Source organism: Pan paniscus, chromosome 4 (assembly GCF_029289425.2).
Source record: "Pan paniscus chromosome 4, NHGRI_mPanPan1-v2.0_pri, whole genome shotgun sequence".
NCBI classification, from domain to species: Eukaryota; Metazoa; Chordata; class Mammalia; order Primates; family Hominidae; genus Pan; species Pan paniscus.
In genome coordinates, this window is record NC_073253.2 from 174,222,756 (window position 1) to 174,242,133 (window position 19,378).

The 19,378-nt window shown below is 52.8% G+C and overlaps 1 protein-coding gene and 1 long non-coding RNA gene across 3 annotated transcripts in view; one reads left to right on the forward strand and one right to left on the reverse strand.

Annotated features, from left to right (window-relative positions):
• The window catches only part of ADAMTS2 (ADAM metallopeptidase with thrombospondin type 1 motif 2), a 241,549-nt gene that overhangs the window by 175,076 nt on the left and 47,095 nt on the right, over positions 1–19,378 (reverse strand). The window lies entirely within an intron of this gene.
• On the forward strand, positions 5,043–10,723 carry LOC134730383 (uncharacterized). Its single transcript, XR_010112155.1, has 2 exons — positions 5,043–6,545; positions 8,900–10,723. It is a non-coding gene; the product is annotated as an uncharacterized LOC134730383 (long non-coding RNA).

A 19,378-nucleotide genomic window follows, 5' to 3' on the forward strand; every position in this document is an offset into this window, starting at 1 on the left:
GACGCCAGCGGGCAGGAGCTGTCCATGGGGTTAGGTAACAGCTGTCCTCACCCTCATCTCCACCAGCTCCTCCTCTGTGTCTCATGGGATCCTCGCCAGGTGCCAGCCACTCCCGTCCTTCCTCTTGGAGAGCGACCCCTTGTCTAGGGCTCTGTCTTGGAGCTGTGGCTGGAGCTGGGCCTTCCAGGGTTCTGTTGAGCACAGTGACCACAACAGAGTTGCCTCTGAGCTCCACAGAACCTGATGACTTTGCTTGGCCACTCTAACCTTCCCTGGACCCGGTTTCAGGCCCTACAGACCTTTACTCCAGAAAGTGTCTTTTTTGGCCTAAGCTGGCCGGAGCCAATTTCCGACAGGACCAAGGAGCCCCGACAGTCACATGCCCAGCGAGGCTCTAAGGAAAGCTAGACTCCACTTTGAAGGGCAGGGCGGGGGGCGAGGCAGGCAGGGAGAGTAAGCACTGGACGCTGAGCCAGGGGACCTGGTTTCCAATGCGGTCATGGCCAGTCCTGTCCCCTTGCAGGCCCCCAGTTCCCTCATCTGCAAACTGAGGAGCTGGACTGGGTAACCTATGAATTACTGCTTATCCTGTTTATTCATCACCCCAAAAAGAAACCCCGCACACGTTGGCAGGTACCGATTATCCTTCTAAAACTCTACTAGGACCAAGGAGAAAGAACCAAACCAAAAACCAGAAACCCACTCCTACAAAATAAAGGCCAAGGCTGTCCCATGGCACGCAAGGCCTTCCATGGGGTCCCAGCAGCCCTCTGTCCCCGGGCGCACCCCCAGTGTCTTCCTCTGTCTCCGGGCTTCTATTTGCACCTCAAAGCCCACGCCACTGCCCTTCTCTCACGTTATAGAGGTCAGTAAGTAGCAGAGAGGTGGTAAAGATCTGTCAGCACCAAACTGAGACTCCCCTCGACTCAACCAGAGAGTTTAAAATGCAATTGAAAAGGGAATCATTTTTTTCATTATAAAGTTCAATGCTTTTTTTTTTTTTTTTTTTGAGACAGAGTCTCGCTCTGTCACCCAGGCTGGAGTGCAGTGGCACAACCTCAGCTCACTGCAAACTCTGCCTCCCAGGTTCAAGCGATTCTCCTGCCTCAGCCTCCCAAGTAAGTGGGATTACTGGTACACACCACCACATCCAGCTATTTTTGTATTTTTAGTAGAGATGGGGTTTCACCATGTTGGCCAGGCTGGTCTCAAACTCCTGACCTCAGGTGATCCACCTGCCTCGGCCTCACAAAGTGCTGGGATTACAGGCATAAGCCATGGCGCCTGGCCAGTTCAATGCTTTTTAATATATAACAGCTTTATGGTGCTGTGATTACCATACCATACATCTCAGGCATCTAAACTATATGCTGAAAGTGAACAATTCAACCATAACCACTATTGATTTTAGAACATTTTCATCACCCCAAAAAGAAACCCCGTACACATTGGCAGTCACTCCCCATGTTTTCCCCAACCTCTCCTCCCCAACCCAGCCCTGGGCAACCACTAATCTACATTCTGTCTCTATGAATTGGCCTATTCTGGACATTTCATATACGTGGAATCACATGCTATGTGGCCTTTTGTGACTGGCTTCCTTCACTTAGTATGTTTTCAAGGTTCATCCATGGTGTAGCATATAGCAGTATTTCATTCCTCTTTTATTGTCAAATAATACCCCATCACATGTATATACCACATTTTATTTATCCATTTGCCGGTTGATGGACATGTGGGTTGTTGGTTTTTGGCTCCTATGCATAATGCTGCTATGAACATCTGTGGACAAGTTTTTGTGTGGACATGTGTTTTCATTCCTCTCAAAGTGGAATTACTGGGTCATACAGTAACTGTGCCAGACTGTCCTCTACAGGGGCTGGACCATTCTCAGCGCCCCCAGCAGTGTGTGAGGGTTCAATTTCCCCTCATCCCCACCAATACTCATTATTCTTAGGCTCTTTGACTCTAGCTATCCAGCAGGTGTGAAGTGGTGTCCCATCATGCTTCGGCTTGCATTTCCCTGACAACTAATGATGCTAAGCATCTTTTCATGAGCTTATAGGTCATTTATTTATCTTTGGAGAAACATCCATTCAGATACTTTCCCTATTTTTAATAAGACCATTTTCCTTTTATTGACCTGTAAGAGCTCTTTATATATTCTAGACACAAATCCCTTATTAGATACACAATTTATGAATATTTTCTCTTGTTCTATGGGCTGTCTTTTCAACTTTCTTATTAGTGTCCACTGAAGTCATGAAGGACTTTCTTGAAGTCCAGTTCACCTATTTTTTTCTTTTGTCCACTTGTGCTTCTGGTGTCATATCTAAGACTTTGCCTAATCCAAAGTAACAAAGATTTACTCCTACATTATTTAAGAGTTCTATAGTTTTAGCTCTTACATGTAGATCTATGATCCATCCATTTACAGTTAATATTTGTGCATGGTGTGAGGAAAGGGTCCAACTTCGTTTTTCCATATGTGGATATCCAGGTGTGCCAACACCATTTGTTGAAAAGACCATTCTTTCCCCCACTGACTTGTCTTGGACCTTTGTCAAGAATCAATATGAGGATGTATTTCCAAACTCTCAGTTCTATTCTACCAATCTATATGTCTATCCTTCTGCCAACACCACACAGTCTTGATTACTACAGCTTTGTAGTAAGTCTTAGAATTACAAAGCGTGAGCCCTTCCTCTGTTCTTCTCCTCAATAGCATTTTGGTTAGTCTGGATCCCTTGTATTTCTGTATGAATTTTAGGATCAGCTTGTCAATTTCTGCCACAAAGCTAGCTGGGATTTGATAGAATTAAATGCATTCTGGAGTCATGTTTAGTACCCATTAGTTCACCTCCTAGGCCAATGTTTAGGAAACATTGGCCTACAAAGAAACTCTGCATTAGAAACCAAGGGCTTGGTCAGGCATGGTGGCTCACACCCTGTAATCCCAGCACTTTGGGAGGCTGAGGCAGGCGGATCATGAGGTCAGGAGATTGAGACCATCCTGGCTAACACGGTAAAACCACATCATCTTGAGATGGGAGCCCTAAGTCTATCAAGTAACCAGGTGAGCCACTGTGAGCAACTCTGGGCCCTGGGAGAGGGTGCACAGAGGGATGGCTTCACCCCTGCTGCTAGAGAATGCCCTCGAGAGCGTCTGTCTCAGTTCTGCTTCGCATCCCTCCCCAGCACCCCCCACCTGCCACTTTACGCAGCCTGGACTTGACTTTAAAACTGAGACACCTGGCAAGTGGGGAAATCACAGGTCGAAATAGCGGAATTGCCCTCTGCATCTATGCTACAGGGATAATGAGGGTTACAAATCAGAAGACATTTAGCATATATTCTGGAAAAAAAAAGCTATGTAATATATAAACTATTCATAATTTAACTTTAATAAATGGGGGCAGGCAAAAAATTGCCAAACAAGCCCACAACAATCAGACAAAGAGTAGAGGAAGAAAAAAGGAATTACAGTTTAATTGCACTCGTTTCCTAATCTTCAGAAACTTCAGTTAGCATCAACAGTTACTGGTAAGTTTCTAAAATCAGTAGATACAAGCTGAAGAATTCTACTCAAAATTAGAAAAGTCACAACTAGTAAAACTAATGTATACCTTCCAAATGACTGAAGGCAGACCACATAGAAAATATGGTAGACTAGAAAAACAGCAAAAAAAAAAAAAAAAATCCAGAAAAACAGAAAACATAAATTAGATGACAGAAGTAAGAACAAATATATAACAATAAATGTAGGCTGGGCATGATGTGATCCCAGAACTCTGGGAGGCTGAGGCAGTTAGGAGTTTGAGACCAGGCTGGCCAACATGGTGAAACCCCATCTGTCCTAAAAATACAAAATTAGCCAGACGTGGTGGTGCACACCTGTAATCCCAGCTACTCAGGAGGCTGAGGCGGGAGAATCACTTGAACCCAGGAGGCAGAGTTACAGTGAGCCGAGATCATGTCACTGCACTCCAGCCTGGGAGACAGAGACAGACCCTGACTCAAAAAAACCAAAACCTAAAACTAAACAAACAAAACAAAACAATAAATGGTCAGATTATTATTATTATTATTATTATTATTATTATTTTGGAGACTCCAGCCTGGGAGACAGAGAGATACCCTGTCTCAAAAAAACCCAAAACCCGACCGGGCGCAGTGGCTCACGTCCATAATCCCAGCACTTTGGGAGGACAAGGCGAATGGATCACAAGGCCAGGAGTTCAAGACCAGCCTGGCCAATATGGTGAAACCCCGTCTCTACTAAAAACACAAAAATTAGCCGGGCTTGGCAGTACGCGCCTGTGGTCCCAGCTGCTTGGGAGGCTGAGGCAGGAGAATTGCTTGAACCCAGGAGGCAGAGGTTGCAGTGAGCCGAGATTGCATCACTGCACTCCATTCTGGGCAACAGAGTGAGACTCCATCTCAAAAACAAACAAACAAACAAAAACAGACAACAAAAACAATAAATGGTCAGATTATTATTATTATTATTTTGGAGACAGTGTCTTGTTCTGTCACCCAGGCTGGAGTGGAGTACAGTGGCCTGAGCTCAGTTCACTGAGACCTCTGCCTCCCAGGTTCAAGCAATTCTCCTGCCTCGGCCTCCCAAGTAGCTGGGATTACAGGTGCACAACACCATGCCTGGCTAATTTTTGCATTTTTAGTAGAGACGGGGTTTCGCCATGTTGGCCAGGCTGCTCTCGAACTCCTGACCTCAGGTGATCCGCCCACCTCGGCCTCCCAAAGTGCTGGGATTACAGGTGTGAACCACCGTTCCCAGCCAGTCAGATTATTTCAATAACACTCTATGCCCTGCAAAATAATTTTACAAAATTTACAGATTTATGCTAGGCTAAAAGAGTTTCTCAGATTTTTTGACCACTTAAGGAACAGACACACCCATGACATATTGGTGACCGAAGAAGGCGGCAAGCCCAGCTGCAGCATGACCTCCTTACGTAAAATCATGTATATCTCTGTGCCAAACGTCAGCACAGTCTAACAATTAAGCATGTGGCCTCCGAGTCACTCTGCCTCGATTCAAATGCTTACTTCACCTCTGACTGAGTGGCCTCTCTGTGGACAGTGTCTGCAGGGTTGAATGGAGATAATAACAGGGTTTCCATGGCTGATGTGAGGGCTAAGCGAGATACTGCGTGGAGAGCACTGGGCACAGCACGTGATAAATCAGCCGACTGGCAGCACCATCACCATCATGATGATCACGGCATGACAGCTGTTAGGAAACGCGTAACAAAGGGTCAGCAGTGTTACGATCGGGGGTGAGTTTCACTTTTTATTAATATTTTCTGTATTTTTTTGGTTTTACATTTTTACAAAGGGCATATAGCAAAACAGACAATTCATGTGAAGACAGGAGAGACGGAAAGGGGGAGAGCACAGAGAGAAAGATAAGGGGGAAAATGGAATAAACAAGATGCCGACAAGAATGCCTCACGGGGCCAGCGCAGGGGCCAGCCAGGCGGCCTTCTGCTAAGTCAAGCAACGCTTGAGTGGCTCCCTCGGGACCTGGCCTGTACAGAATGTCCCACACTCAGCCCTCTGCAGCCAGCTCCCCCATCTCCATGGCTCCTGCACACACCAATGCCGGGGTAGCCTCCAGGAAACAGAGCTGGCCAGCCAGACCCAGCCAGGACACAGAGGTCAGTGGGTCAGACCCAGACCCTGGGACTGCAACAGGCCTGCCTATTTGTGACGAGAACTGACACTCATCCCTGCCAGATTCTCTGGCTGACATTTCCCAGGTCTCGTTCAGCATGAAGCCCACGTCGGGGAACGTCCCCAGTCACAAATTAACGTTCACATAAATAACAGGGCGCTCTCTACTAAAGAAGAAAAATGACTCGTGCTGCAGGAACATTTGCCAAACTATCAAAAAGCAAGATTTTTCTTTCTGAGCTTCCGTGTCTCACCAGCTGCACCACAGCAGATTGTGGCCTTGAGACGTGTGGTGGAGGAGAGCTCATGGAATAAGGTCCAAATTCCCCATTCAAGATCCTGCCAACAGGCCGGGCACGGTGGCTCACGCCTGTAATCCTAGCACTTTGGGAGGCCGAGGCAGGCGGATCACCTGAGGTCAGGAGTTTGAGACCACCCTGGGCAACATGGTGAAACCCTGTTTCTACCAAAATACAACAAATTAGCAGGACATGGTGGTGGGCGTCTGTAGTCCCAGCTACTCGGGAGGCTGAGGCATGAGAATTGCTCGAGCCCAGAAGGCGGAGGTTGCAATGAGCTGAGATCACACCGCTGCACTCCAGCTTGGGCTACAGAGTGACAGACTCTTGTCTCAAAAAAAAAAAAAAAAAAAAAAGACCCTGTCGACAGGCCCTTCCCTGGGCTGGCACCTGCCCACACCAGCTGGAACCTAACACCTTTGCACAGCTGTTCCCTGCCAGCCTCCCTGCCTCCTTGGAGGTCTGCACACACCGCCCCTCCCTTCCTCCGACCAGCCCGGGAGACCAGCACGCCTGAGCACCAGCACTCCCAGAGACAGAGCCGGCACGGTGGGTCTGTCTGCTCAGGGGGCTGGGGTGGCAGGGGCACATGTCTGGGAGTTGCCAACATACGGGGCTGGGGTGGCAGGGGCACATGTCTGGGAGTTGCCAACATATGCTTCCTTACCAGATTCCCCAGGGGACCCACCCTGGAGAGCAACCAAACCCTGCAAGGCTGCACTCCAGGAACTGAGGGCCTGGGGACCCAGGACCGTCCCCCAGCATTCACAGCAGGCTCACCCACATCCACCAGCAGATGCTGCCCACGGAGACTGCCAGCACCCCCTCCCACAAAAGGTCGGGGCCGGCGCCTTCCCTAGGTTGCTCGGGCAGCCATCACAGGGCAGCACAGGCCGGGGCTTGAACAGCAGAACCTATTCTCACAGTCCTGGAGGCTAGAGCTCTAAAATTAAGGTGTGGGCAGAGGCGGTTTCTCTCGAGGCCTCTCTCCTTGGCTTGTCGACAGCATCTTTCCCCTGTCCTCACATGGCAGTCCCCCTGTGTGTACTTCTGTCCTAATCGCTTCTTCTTAGGACACCAGTCATTCATGTTGAATCAGTGACTTCATTTTCAGTTAATTATCTCTTTAAAGACCCTGCCTCCAAATACAGCCAATATCCTGATCTACGGGAGTTTAGGACCTCAACAAAGGAACTGGGGGATCTAGGGAGGGTGCCACTCAGCCCATAACAGCCTCCAGGCGCCAAGTCCACACAGAATCGGAGCAGGCTGCTGGCAGGGTCCGGTGGCCAGAGCTGGGCGGGCTGTTCCTTGGGGAGCCACTCTGGACAGGCCGGAAGGTCAATGCCAGGATCACTCCCCAGGGGCCAGAAATCCAGCATGGAGGAAAGCTGCCACTCCAGGGAAGTAGGAGCCCGCCCAGGGCTGGCCACATGGGATGCCCATCTCACCCTTCCTTCTAAACTGGGCATTCTCACATGGGGACACGGGGCAGTGAGTGCAGGCGCAGGGAGACAAGAATGCTGCACAGCCGGTGGGTGGTGGACGGGCCTCAGGACCCCTCCGCCAGCAGCAGGCCACTCTCTCACGGTCCAGCAGGAACCCTGCTCCAGAGCCCACGACTGGAGCCAGCTGAGGCTGGTGTCTCACATTCCTGCAGAGAGGCTGGCTAAGGTTCCCGTGTGGGGGCACTCCCCATGCCCACTGCACCCCAGAATTTTCTGGGCGATCCCAAGGCTGAGTCTACGCAGCTGTTGGAAGACAGGGTATGCAATTCTAGATGTGTGGCGTGTTTTGAACAGCATCCAATACCCTTTCTGTGGCAGCTCAGCCCGGAAAGCAAGTCCCCAGTCTCGAGGACCCAGGAGGCAGGGTCTGCTCCTTCCCACATCGGGTGCTCCTCCAGGAGGGGCCAGGTGCTCAAAGGGAAACCAGTGCCCACCAAGGGCCCAGCTGCCTGGCTGGTGGGCGAAGGTGGGTTTGGTGGGCAAGGAGCCTGCAGCCTCGCCCTCTACCCAGAATTCCCTCAACACACGTCTGTCAGGGCAGGGGCAGGTAGCGGGAGTCACGGCCACGGCAGGAAAGTTTGCTGGGCTGGCTCCCAGCAGTGTGGGGAAGACACACCACCCGACGGACGTCCCCCTTAGAAGCAGGGGCAGACAGGAACTCCCATGGGGAGAGCACAGGCTGGGACGCAGCCCGCCCAACGCCAGTCCCCCAACTCCACTGTGCAACAAGGATCAGCCTTTCCTCTCTCGAAGCCTCGGTTCCCCCAGAGGGGGCTGCAGTTGAGAGTTGATGGTGAGACTCAGTGGGGCATGTCCTCCATGTCTGCTTGTGCAAAGCTGCCCAGATCAGGCAGTTTTCCCAGGCAGAGGACCCCCCGCTCTCACTTTCCATCACAGGCTGTCATCTCCCCGGGTCCCTGGGCCACAGGCCCCTCTCAGGACCCCTCTGGCCTCATGCACACACAGAGCCTGTGCACTGCCTCACTCCGGCTTCCTTTGAATTGGGCTTCTTTTCCTGCTGTGATCTCTGGGGCCCACTGTGCTATCCAGGGCACGCTGACCGCCGACCGTCCTCTGCCCGCCTGCCCAGCTGCCACTCCCAGGCGGGCAGCCCTGCCGGGCCCGAGGCTGTCTGCTTCTCCTTCTGTCCAGAGTTCCCAAAACAAAAATCAGGCCATACCATCTGACGAAGGATCCTGTCTGGTTTATTTATGGGAAGAGCCAGGGCTCTGAGGGCCAGGTTGTCTGGGCTGTGGCCAGGCTGCTCTGCAGGCCTTCAGACACTGCCCAGCCCGTGTCCCCACCCACCCAGGGTGGATCCGGGGGAGGGGCGGGGGCAGGGCCCCAGCACTGGTGAGCCCACACTGGTGACTCTGGGATGTGTATTTATTCTAGAGCCAGGACAGCAGCCGCCAGGGCCCTAGGCCCCTCTGTGGGTGGTTGGCCCACTGGAGAGCCTGAGCAGCAAGGCCAGCAATGACCGAAGGCACCGTATCCAGAATGCAGGCAGGCTCAGGCGCACCTGCCCTCCCTGGATGCCACTACAGATTCGGGGAGACTGAACTCATGGGATCAAGTGCCCCACAGATCCTGGTCCTCACAGGGGACAAGGCCACCAGGTGTCACTGGGAGACAGTGGTGCCCCAGGGTATGAAAGGCCACACCAGGCTTATGTCCGGTACCCCTGCCTGCATAGCACAGCACGGGACGGCATCCATACCGCAGCACAGCCCCGCCCTCCGGCAGTGCCAAGCCCGGGATCTCAGGGCCCCCACCAGAAACCAGACAGGTGAGCAGGTGGCAGCTCCAGGCCAGGTGCTGACCTTGTGCATACCAGGCCTTCCCCGAGAGCAGGCTGCAGCCCCCCAGCTGGTTCTGACTGCCACAGGACTGCGCCCCTCCTGCAGGGCTCTGCTCACACCCACACTCCCTGCTCAGAGACGGCCTGTCCCACCGCCCCGTGTGAAATCACACCCAAGCACAGCGGAAGGATGGAGGAGGCAGCTGGAAGGTGCTTTCGGTGGTCAAATCTGGGGCAATTTGAACACAATAATAAATAATGACAGTAATAGGTTACAACCCATTGAATAAAATAAATATCCACAGATCAGTACTGGAAGAAACAAATAACTGAATAATAAATAAGTGGGAGGGGAAGGGCAGCTCTTTCTCACAGGGGAATTCAACTAAAAATGTAAAAGAAATGATGAGATAGAAAATCATGGTAGTAAACCCCATCGGCAACAGCACAGTCAGGACTGCGGCAGGTACGACTTATCCGTGGAGGCTACAATTAGTGAGCAAAAGGATAACAAGAAACAGAATGCTCACATCACGTCACAGCAGCTACCCACGGGAGATTTAATCATCGCAATGGGAAAAAAGAGTAAAAGAGTGGTTTGCTCATCAAGCCACTCATCTGAGACCTGAAAAATCCTCACAGTCACAGCCCTAGAGCTCCCGGGGCATCCAGTGGAATCCCAGTAGGTAACACCTTAGCCAAATGAAGAAGGGCATCACTGACAATAGAAGACAACTAGACATCCCAATGTGACAGTCCCAGCTTGGTGCCCTACGGAGGGCACAGTGCTTCTGTGACAGTCCTGCCAGAAACACGTAAGCTCAAGCCAGTACAAGGCACACCAGAAAAACCCATGGGGACGCACCGTCTACAAAACAGCTGACCAGTCCTCCTCGAAAACATCCAGGTCATGAAACCTCAGATGGGAGGAAACAGGAGAGACACAACAACTAAATGCCACGTGGGATCCTGAGGGGGAGCCTGAACCAGACAACGGACATGAGTCGGAAGACTGACAAAATTCAGTGCAGTCTGGAGTGCTACGGTTAGAATGTGACTGATTTGTTCCCACCAAAACTCATCTTGACATTTGGTCCCCAGTGTGGCAGTGTTGGAAGGTGGGGCCTGGGGTGAGGTATCTGAATCATGGAGGCCGATCCCTCGTGAGTGGCTTGATACTGTTCTCAAGGTAGCGAGGGAATTCTTGCTGTGGAGAGGCTTGACTAGTTCCCGAGCCTGGGTTGTTATAAAAGCAGGACACTCCCTGGGTTTCCCTTCTTTGCACACATGGGCTTTCCCTTTGACCCTCTCCACCACATTATGACACAGCACAAAAAGGCCTCACCAGAAGCCAGGGCCATGCTCTTGAACTTCCCAGCCTGCAGAACCATGAGCTAAATAAACTTCTTTATAAATTACCCAGTCTCAGGTATTCCATTATAGCAACACAAAATAGACTAAAACTAAGACACTAAGTACCAACGCTTAGTATCAACCTACAAAGTTCCTGGTTTCAGTCCTTGTTCTACGTTGCATACAGAGGAAGCTGGGTGAAGGGCACAGAGGAAATCTATGCTATTTTTGCAACTTTTCTTGCAATTTTTCCAAAACAGCGTAGATCTAAAGTTATTTCAAAATTAAAACTTTAAACACATAAAAATAAAACTGGGCCCCAGCCTCCCTCAGTGCTCTCTGGCCGGTCCATTCTTCACATTGGCTGCCTTTCCCTGGAGTGGAGGCGCCCACTGCATCCCCAGTGTCCAGGGAGCAGGTCCTGTAGAAGGTGGTAGGTTCCAGGGATGCGGCAGCAAGTACAGAGGCCCTGAGAAGGAAGCAAGCCTGGCGTGTTCCAGGAACACCAGGGAGAACCGTGTAGCCGAAGCAATGCTCTTGTGCAGAGGGCCCATGCCTGAGCCGCCCTGTGGGCCCTGCCGTTCCCTTCAGGGCACTCTCCAACCCTCTGCCCTGTGCATGGGGGCCACGGATGCCCCAGGAGCTCTAGGGCTGTGACTATGAGGTTGCTTCAGTTCTCAGTGAGTGGCTTGATGAGCGAGCCACCCTCACTGGCCAGGAGGGGACTTCCTTCACAGGTGTGAATGGGATTGAGCCACCAGCATGATGCTGACACATGGGTTTTGATGACTCCCACTCACATCAGACAGAATGAGTGCGGGGCTCTGGGATACAGCTGCCCAAGCCTCAAGGCTGAGTGGCACTTGTGGGCTCCTGCATCGGCTGTGGGGCCACCTCCGGGCTCTGGTGTTCAGGGGTGGGCAGTGGAAGCAGACATCCTTCACTCTGTGCCTCTGTCACTGGTGCCCAGGGCAGTGGCCCACACCCTCAAAGGTTCCGTGTCATTTCCGGGCAGTCTTCCAGGGCTGGCTGCATCCACCTGCTTGGAGTGCTTTCAGAGGGAAGCTGTTGCCCTGCAATGCCACGACCCTTCCCGTGTCCTCTCTTGCCTCCAAGCTGTGCTGGACATCATGCTCTCCCAGGCTGGTCTGCAGAGGGATGGAATGCCTGTCACAACTGGGATCCCTCTTCTCTTGTCATTCTGCCTGCTGGTGGCAGAGTGTGGAAGGCGGGAGTGTGCCCACCATTAAACGAGGTTGAATTCTGGGAGTGCAGAAGTAACAGCCTCAGGACTGATGGGGAAGATGAGGCTGCAAGATGTGTGGTTCTTCCCTTCGCTATAAAGGTCCAAATGGTATTTATTTATTTATTTATTTAGAGACAGGATCTTACTGTGTCACCCACTGCAGTACAGTGGCTCAAACACAGCTCACTGCAGCCTGGACCCCCTGGGCTCAAGTGATCCTCCCAACTCAGCCTCCCAAGTAGCTGGGACCACAGACGTGTGCCACAACAGCTAGCTAATTTAAAAAAAAAAAAAAATTGTAGAAATGAGGTCTTGCTATGTTGCCAGGGCTGATGTTGAACTCCTGGGCTCAAGTAATTCTACTGCCTTGGTCTCCCAAAATGCTGGGATTACAGATGTGAGCCACCACACCTGGCCCAAACATTAAATTTAACACGACCAGATGAGGACGTATGGCTCACATTTTCTTGCACACTCTGGGCAAGATCCACATTGGTGGTCATCATTAATGAAGCATGGTAACCACCTTCAAGGGAACAACGGAAGCCGGCATTCCCGGGGGCAGAGAAAAGCAGCAGAGTCAGGAGAAATGCCACAACCAGCACTAAATACATGGGGCTGGGGAATGCGGGGCAAGAAGATATACAGCATCTCCACACAAACAGGTTCCAAAGAGCCATACATTGTGAGCAGTAACAGCTTTGCTATTTCCCCCCCCCCAGCTGTGGGAGATATAAATACGAAATTAGCTGGGACAGCACACTCGACCATAAAGAACAGGAAAAGATAGCTCCTGAGCCTGAGCAGTAACGAGGGTCTCTGCATGCACTGAGCAGACAGTGAGTAAATGTGTTCGTGCTTCTCCTCCCCGTCCCCTAAATCTTCCTTGATACATCTTGCTATTCCCCATGTGGGCTCATGAATCTTGTTATAAATTTTTTAATCAAATTGTCTATATAGACAGGAGTCCTGCAGGAAATACATGCCCAGGGCCCCATGTATCCTAGGGACAGCCAGCCATGCCTTTGGGAACAGCCTAGAAGGACTGTCAGGAAGGGGCCTGGGTGGGTGGGAGTCAGCTTGCCCAAGGTGACTCTCTTTCCTTGCAAGATACATCTGAGACAGAAGCCCATTGTAAGCAGGGCCAATCCAAGCTCCCACCCCACCCTGGAGTGCAGACCACTGCCCAGACGGCTTCCTGAGGTCCTGGCTGGGGCCCTCCAAGGCACCCCATTTCCAGGCCTCCAGCCCCAGCCCCCCAGTAGCCTGCCTTGAATTGTCTTCTGCTTAAGTGAGTTGAGGTCAGTTTTGCCATCCAAAGAGAAGCCCTCCTGTTTTCCCAGAGGTTGTCAGGAGCTACACTGGCCGGTCCCCTGGGCTTGGGACATCCTCTGTTGTTGGGGGGAGAGGGTGGGAAGCATCTTTCCTGCAGCCATGACCTCACCTTGGTGACAGCCACAGCTTCTCACTCACAGCACTGGTGTAAGTGCTAACCTGAAGCCGCTCCTCCTTGTCCACGGGGAAGACAGTCTGACCCCACTTTCCTCTGCTCCCCGAAAATAAGGAACGTTATTGGTGTTGCTTTGTCCTGACAGACTCACACGTCCTTAAAAAGTGCTAATCTTCACAAAAGAGGCAGCGGCCTGTGCCTTCCTTGAGGAAAGTCAGATTAATTAGCTGACTCCCACATGAGCAGCCTCTGATTCTTGCAGGCTTTGTTTATGGATCAGAAATCAGGCTTGAAGTGAAAACTGACATCTCAATGTGAAGAGTATTTTCCCTGCTAACTGCAGTGAGTCAGGGCCGTGCGCTGAGCTAGACAGATAGGGAACATGGCCCTCCCATGTGGACTGGAGTGTGCCAACGCCTCCGGGCCACAGCCCAGGACAAGCGTGAGACATCAGCCTCCCACTGCTAGGCCAGAACAGGCCAGTGCCCCATAGATCCCAGCCCAAGACAAGCACCGGAGCTGGCATTCCAGGGTAGGGTTTTGTTTGTTTGTTTGTTTTTCTCAAGATGGAGTCTTGCTCTGTCGCCTAGGCTGGAGTGCAGTGGCATGATCTGGGCTCACCACAACCTCCACCTCCTAGGTTCAAGTGATTCTCGTGTCTCAGCCTCCCAAGTAGCTGTGATTACAGGCACACGCCACCACACCCAGCTAAATTTTTTTTTTTTTTGTATTTTTTTAGTAGAACGGGGTTTCATCACATTGGCTAGGTGGTCTCGAACTCCTGACCCTGTGATCCGCCTGCCCTGGCTTCCCAAAATGCTGAGATTACAGGTGTGAGCCACCGCACCTGGCCAAGGTTTTTTTGTTTTTTTGTTTTTTTGTTTTTTAAGGTATTTGTGCATCTCAAACATTCCACTTAATGACTGGGAACCGGGGCCTGCAATCCCAGCACTTTTGGGAGGCCGAGGCAGGAGGACTGCTTGAGCCCAGGAGTTCCAGACCAGCATAGTGAGGCCTCATCTCTACAAATAATTTAAAAATTAGCTGGGTGTGGTGGTGCATGCCTGTGGTCCCAGCTACTTGGGAGGCTGAGGTGGGAGAATCACCTAAGCCCTGAAGGTCCAAGCTGCAGTGAGCTAAGATGCTGCCACTGCACTCCAGCCTGGGTAACAGAAAAAGACACTTTCAAAAAGAAAAAATATGACTGGGAACCGGGAGAAAGATGTTGATGAAGGCACACAGCCTACAGTCAGAGCTGACAGCCCAGAAACACGTCCAGCCAGCCAATTATTTTTAATGAATGCCCTTCCTTTGGTGACTCAATCCCATGAACAGGGAAGATGGGTGCATGGCTAGAAGCTCTGTCCAGGCTCCGAGGGCTGCCCAGCAGACCCACCCTAGGGGGTGCCAGGGTCAACCCGACCCAGGGATGCTGAGCACCCATGCAAGTCTGACCCACCCACGTGGCCCAAGGAGGCAGCTTGTGGAGGTCCGGAATGGTGGTCTGGAGATTGGGCACCCACAGACTTGGGGAGTGGAAGGGCCACCCCAAGCCCTGCCCCCGCCCCCACTGCAGCTTCCCCGCAGGGCTGCACCCACATCCGCAGGGTGGCCCCTGCCCCGTGTGCCCAGCTTCCAAGGTGGCCTGCCCCTGATGCCAGAGAAACTTCCTGCTGGCCAAGCGGAGGGGCTTGCTTTCTAGGGTCAGCAGGAAATGTCAACATTTTCCCTGAAAAATCCTTCAATTCCCTCATTGAGTCTCCAGTAGACTTAGGTCATGTATACACTCAACAGGACAACTCTTTTCCACCCCAAATGCTGACAGCCTCTGAGGCAGTCTAAAGAAGGAAGGAAGAGTCACTGTGCAGACTCCTGGCATGGAGGCCCTCCTGTCGCTCTCAACTACTGCCTCTAGGCGAACGGGCCTGTGGGGAACTTGGCGGGTTCCCACTGGCCGCATGGATCATTGTTTCCACTTCAAAACCAGGCCTTGAGCACCCTACTGGAGGCTGCTGGGTTTGTCTGTCATCCTCAGAGCCTGAGAGCATCTGGCACCAGGCCTGGCTGAATAAATAGATTCTGGATTAGAAAGGAAACCTGGCTTTGAAAAGACACAGAGAAGAACCAGGTCCCTGCGTCCCTTCCTTCCAGGCTGATGTTCTGGGCTGGCGGGTCTCTGTTGGGCTCCCCACCCCTTCACCTTCTGCCCTGTCCTGCAGCCCAGTAGGCAGACCTGATGGACTGGCTCCTCCTGGCTCTCCCTGGGTGAAGGGGGGCACCGACAGGAAACCAGGGCTGGGGAGAGAGACAGAAGGTTTTCTTTCTCCCGCCGTGGTGGCCCCCAGCCTCCCAGCCCTGCAAGCTCCCTCGTCCTGCCTGTAGCTCTGTGAGTTGTGCCTTTGTCAACTCCTTTCTGTTGATCCCTTATGTGTCCCAGGCCCCTGACTGATCCGAGATGCCCTGTAGCCCGATGAGGCAGCCCTCACTCTCATAGTCCGGGTGCTGGTCCCATCTCTGGGGTTTGGGATGGGACTTCCACACTCCAGCCCAATTTCCACCCTGAAGCACACGGGTGAGCCAGTTCCCTGCAACCACCACAGACTCAGGACACAAAGTCCCAGGCTGGTCCAGAACATTCTGAGCAGGGCAGAGGAACCCCGTCCATGGCGGCTGGGGCAGTCCCGCAAGTGAGAGTCGGGGTGGGAGGAGCTGGAGGCTCTGGAAGGGATTCAGGAGCAGCCACCAAGGCCACCTTCCACACACGCCCTCAAAAGCCCTTCCAAATTCCGCTGAAACCACTAGTGGGGCCTGTGCTGGGAGCAAGGGAGGTGTGGAGACAGGTGGGGCTGTGGAAGGAGGCTGCCATGAAGGAAGGCTCCTCCAACCCAGGACGCCCCACTGCAGGAGGAAATGCCTTTCTGGCTGTGGTCCAGGAGACTGAGGGTCCTGCTCAGCCACACAGCACGTGCCAAGGTGCAGAGCCCAGGGGAAGAGCAAACCGAGGAGCTGGCGGTGCCTCGGACGATGCAGTGATGGTGAAGCAGGAGGATGGGGGAGGCCTGAGCCGTGGGGACAGGAGAATGACCACAGGATCCACACCTCTGTGGTCCATGGGACCTCAGCAGACGCTTTGGGTGATGCCAGAGAGCCATGGAGGAGGTGGCGGCAGGGGCTGTGCTTCTGAGAATGCTGACAATGATGGGACCCGGGAACAGCCAGAGCTCAAGGGACGGGCAGGGGCAATGCCGGGGCCTGTCTGTGCTCGGAGGAGGGGGAGGTGGGTGAGCAAGGAGGTGGGTGAGCAGGGAGCGGGAAGGTCCCAAGGGGGGATGCTGCCTGCAGAGGCCAGCAGTCAGGAATGTCGAAGTAGATCCTTCAGCGAGGCTGGGGCCCCTGCTCGGAGGCAGGAAAGTAAGGGAGGAGGGATGGGGTTGGACCCAGCAATTCATCAAGGAAGGCAGGGGGTGGGAGACAGTGGTACAGGCAGGGAGCAAGTACAGCAAAGAGGACCAGTGGCATCCGACTCGGATAAGGAAGGAACGCAAGGCAGGTGGAGATGGGCTCAGTGGGTAAGGTCCCCAGGGGCGGCCTGGGCAGAGGGCAGGAAGGAGAGGCGGCGGGCAGAGAGAGGCTGCTGCGTGCTGTGGGTCAGGAGGGTGGTGCCTGGGAAGACCAGCTGCCTGCCTGCTCCCAGGGTGGACAGGGGACAAGTCAAGCATAAAGATGCAAAGGTGCAGGCCGAAAAAAGGACGGGCCACTGGTATCACTAACACAACCATCAATGGGTTTAACATTGCAGTTAGAGATCAACCAGACTGAGATGGAACAAACAAGGCATGCCGTCTGTAACACATGCCTGAAACATGCTAAAAGAGAGACAGAGAAAACTGCAAACCCAGAAAGCAGGGTGTCTGGAGTATCATCAAAATAGAATTCAGAGCAAGTACTAAATGACTGGAAACTCCTGTTGTATTGACAAGGCTTGGTGAAAGCACACAATCACCAAGCTTTACAAACCAAGGGCCGCAGCATCTGCCGTGGTTAGAAACACAAGTGGCTCAACAGCTCTGTCAAAGGGAAATGCTAACGGCCACTCCCAGCGGGTGACAGGTCTCCTAGACCACAGCAGAGGGGCACAGACTCATTGAATCGGGAAATGGGCCGGATTGATTTTTGGATGGATCTGACAACTTACAACCGAAAGCAAATGAGTATTCTTTACAAGCATGGGGTAACATTTACAAAAATTGATCCCGGCCTCCCCTGCCTGCCTGGCCTGAATCCCCCAAGCCTGTCACCCGTAGCCTCCCACCCCACCTGCCTGGCAATGCAGAAACCTGAGATTGCTGCTTCTCGGCACCAAGAACCAAGAGGTGAAGTTGGTATGGGGACCCCCTTCTGCCCCACTCCCTGCTGGTACTGTCCAGCCAGAAGGCCCTCCCCACAGCCTGCCCCTTTCTCTTGACTGTTCCCTTCCCCAATACCCTGAAGCCCCATGTCTCCCAGGACCCTCCCTCAAGACCCCGGCTTCCCTCTCCAGGGTGACTTGGGCCTTTGCATCATGGGGCATAATGCCAACTCCCCACCCCTACTGATGAAGTCACTGGCAGAGTGCCCCCAACGCCCTCCACTATAATCCCAGAGGACGGAGAGCTCCTGCTCTGAGCCGAGACAACCCACTGCCCACCACTAGCTCCCTCAGGGCTCTCCACAAATCCCTTCTCCCCTCCCCTGCTGCGTCTTTGGCCTCCTCCTCTCTAAAGTCCTCTCTCAGCCCAACAACAGGCCCGGGTCTCTCCAATCCTGAACAAGAAGACTCTGCTTCCCCTCCAGCCACAGGACCTCCCTTCCCTCACAGCCCTTCTCAGCAGGCTGGCCTCTGCTGCTCCCTCCCACGCACCAATGCCCATGGCCTCTGTCCTTCCTCCCCAGGGCCCCGGGGACCTCCACACCCTGCTCCTCAGCCTCTCTCTGGCCGCCCCCAGCTGCTCCGGTTTCCACAGCACCAGAGGCCAGGGTCCCCTCGTGCCACAGTGACCCTGCAACGCAGATTCCGTGCTCCCTTCAGAAGCCCACCTGACATTCATAGAAGCTGAGCAAACACCAGGAGACAGAGGCAATTTCAGAAATTCCCCAAGGCTCCGGGAACCCAGGCTGTCCCCTTCACTCCTAACTCAGTGGCAGGCCTGGCCCTGCCAAGTCTCCATGGAGATGAGCTCTTCCTGTCCCAAGGTGATGGTGTGAAGTGGGCCTTTGGAAGGTGATGAGGTCATGAGGGTGGGGACCCCGTTAATGGGATTAGTGCCCTTATCAGAGAGGCCCAGGGAGCTTGTGCACCCTCCACTGTGTGCAAACACAGCAAGAAGGCCCCAGCTATGAGCGAGGAAGCAGCCCTCACCAGACACCAAACCCACTGGCGCCCCAATCTCACATGTGAGACTCCAGAACTGTGAGAAATAAACTTCTGTTGTTTCTAAACACCCAGTCTGTGATATTTTGTTATGGCAGCCTGAAGGGAGGGACACCTGCAGAGCCTGGGATGCTCAGAATACACACGTGGCAGGAGGGGTGTGGACGGGCTCTACGGAACTGGGAGATGCCTAGAAATGCTAGAGGGGTTGAGGGGGAGGCATTCACAAGCCCTTGTAGGAAACTGAGATCTGCGCTGGTTAGGGGTGGGGTGTCACTGGAATGGCAAGATGCAGATATAAATGCTGACAAGACCCAATTTAAACCCAGAGATGCTAAGGTCTGAAAACATTTGGATTATACTAGGAATCAACACAAAGCTTAATAACCTAAAATCCAACCACTCGGAAGTTTTTTCAACGTTCCTCTAAATAGCTCTTAGGTTACTGGAATCAAAATCATAAATCTTTTTAAAATGATGACAGTGAGAATTCAGCACATCAGAACCTGTGGATGAGACCAAAGCCACCACCAGAAGCAAGTTCACAACCTTCTTAATTATAGACCAGAGTGAAAATAAATGAAGCCAGTGCTCCAGTCAAGAGGGCAGAAGAG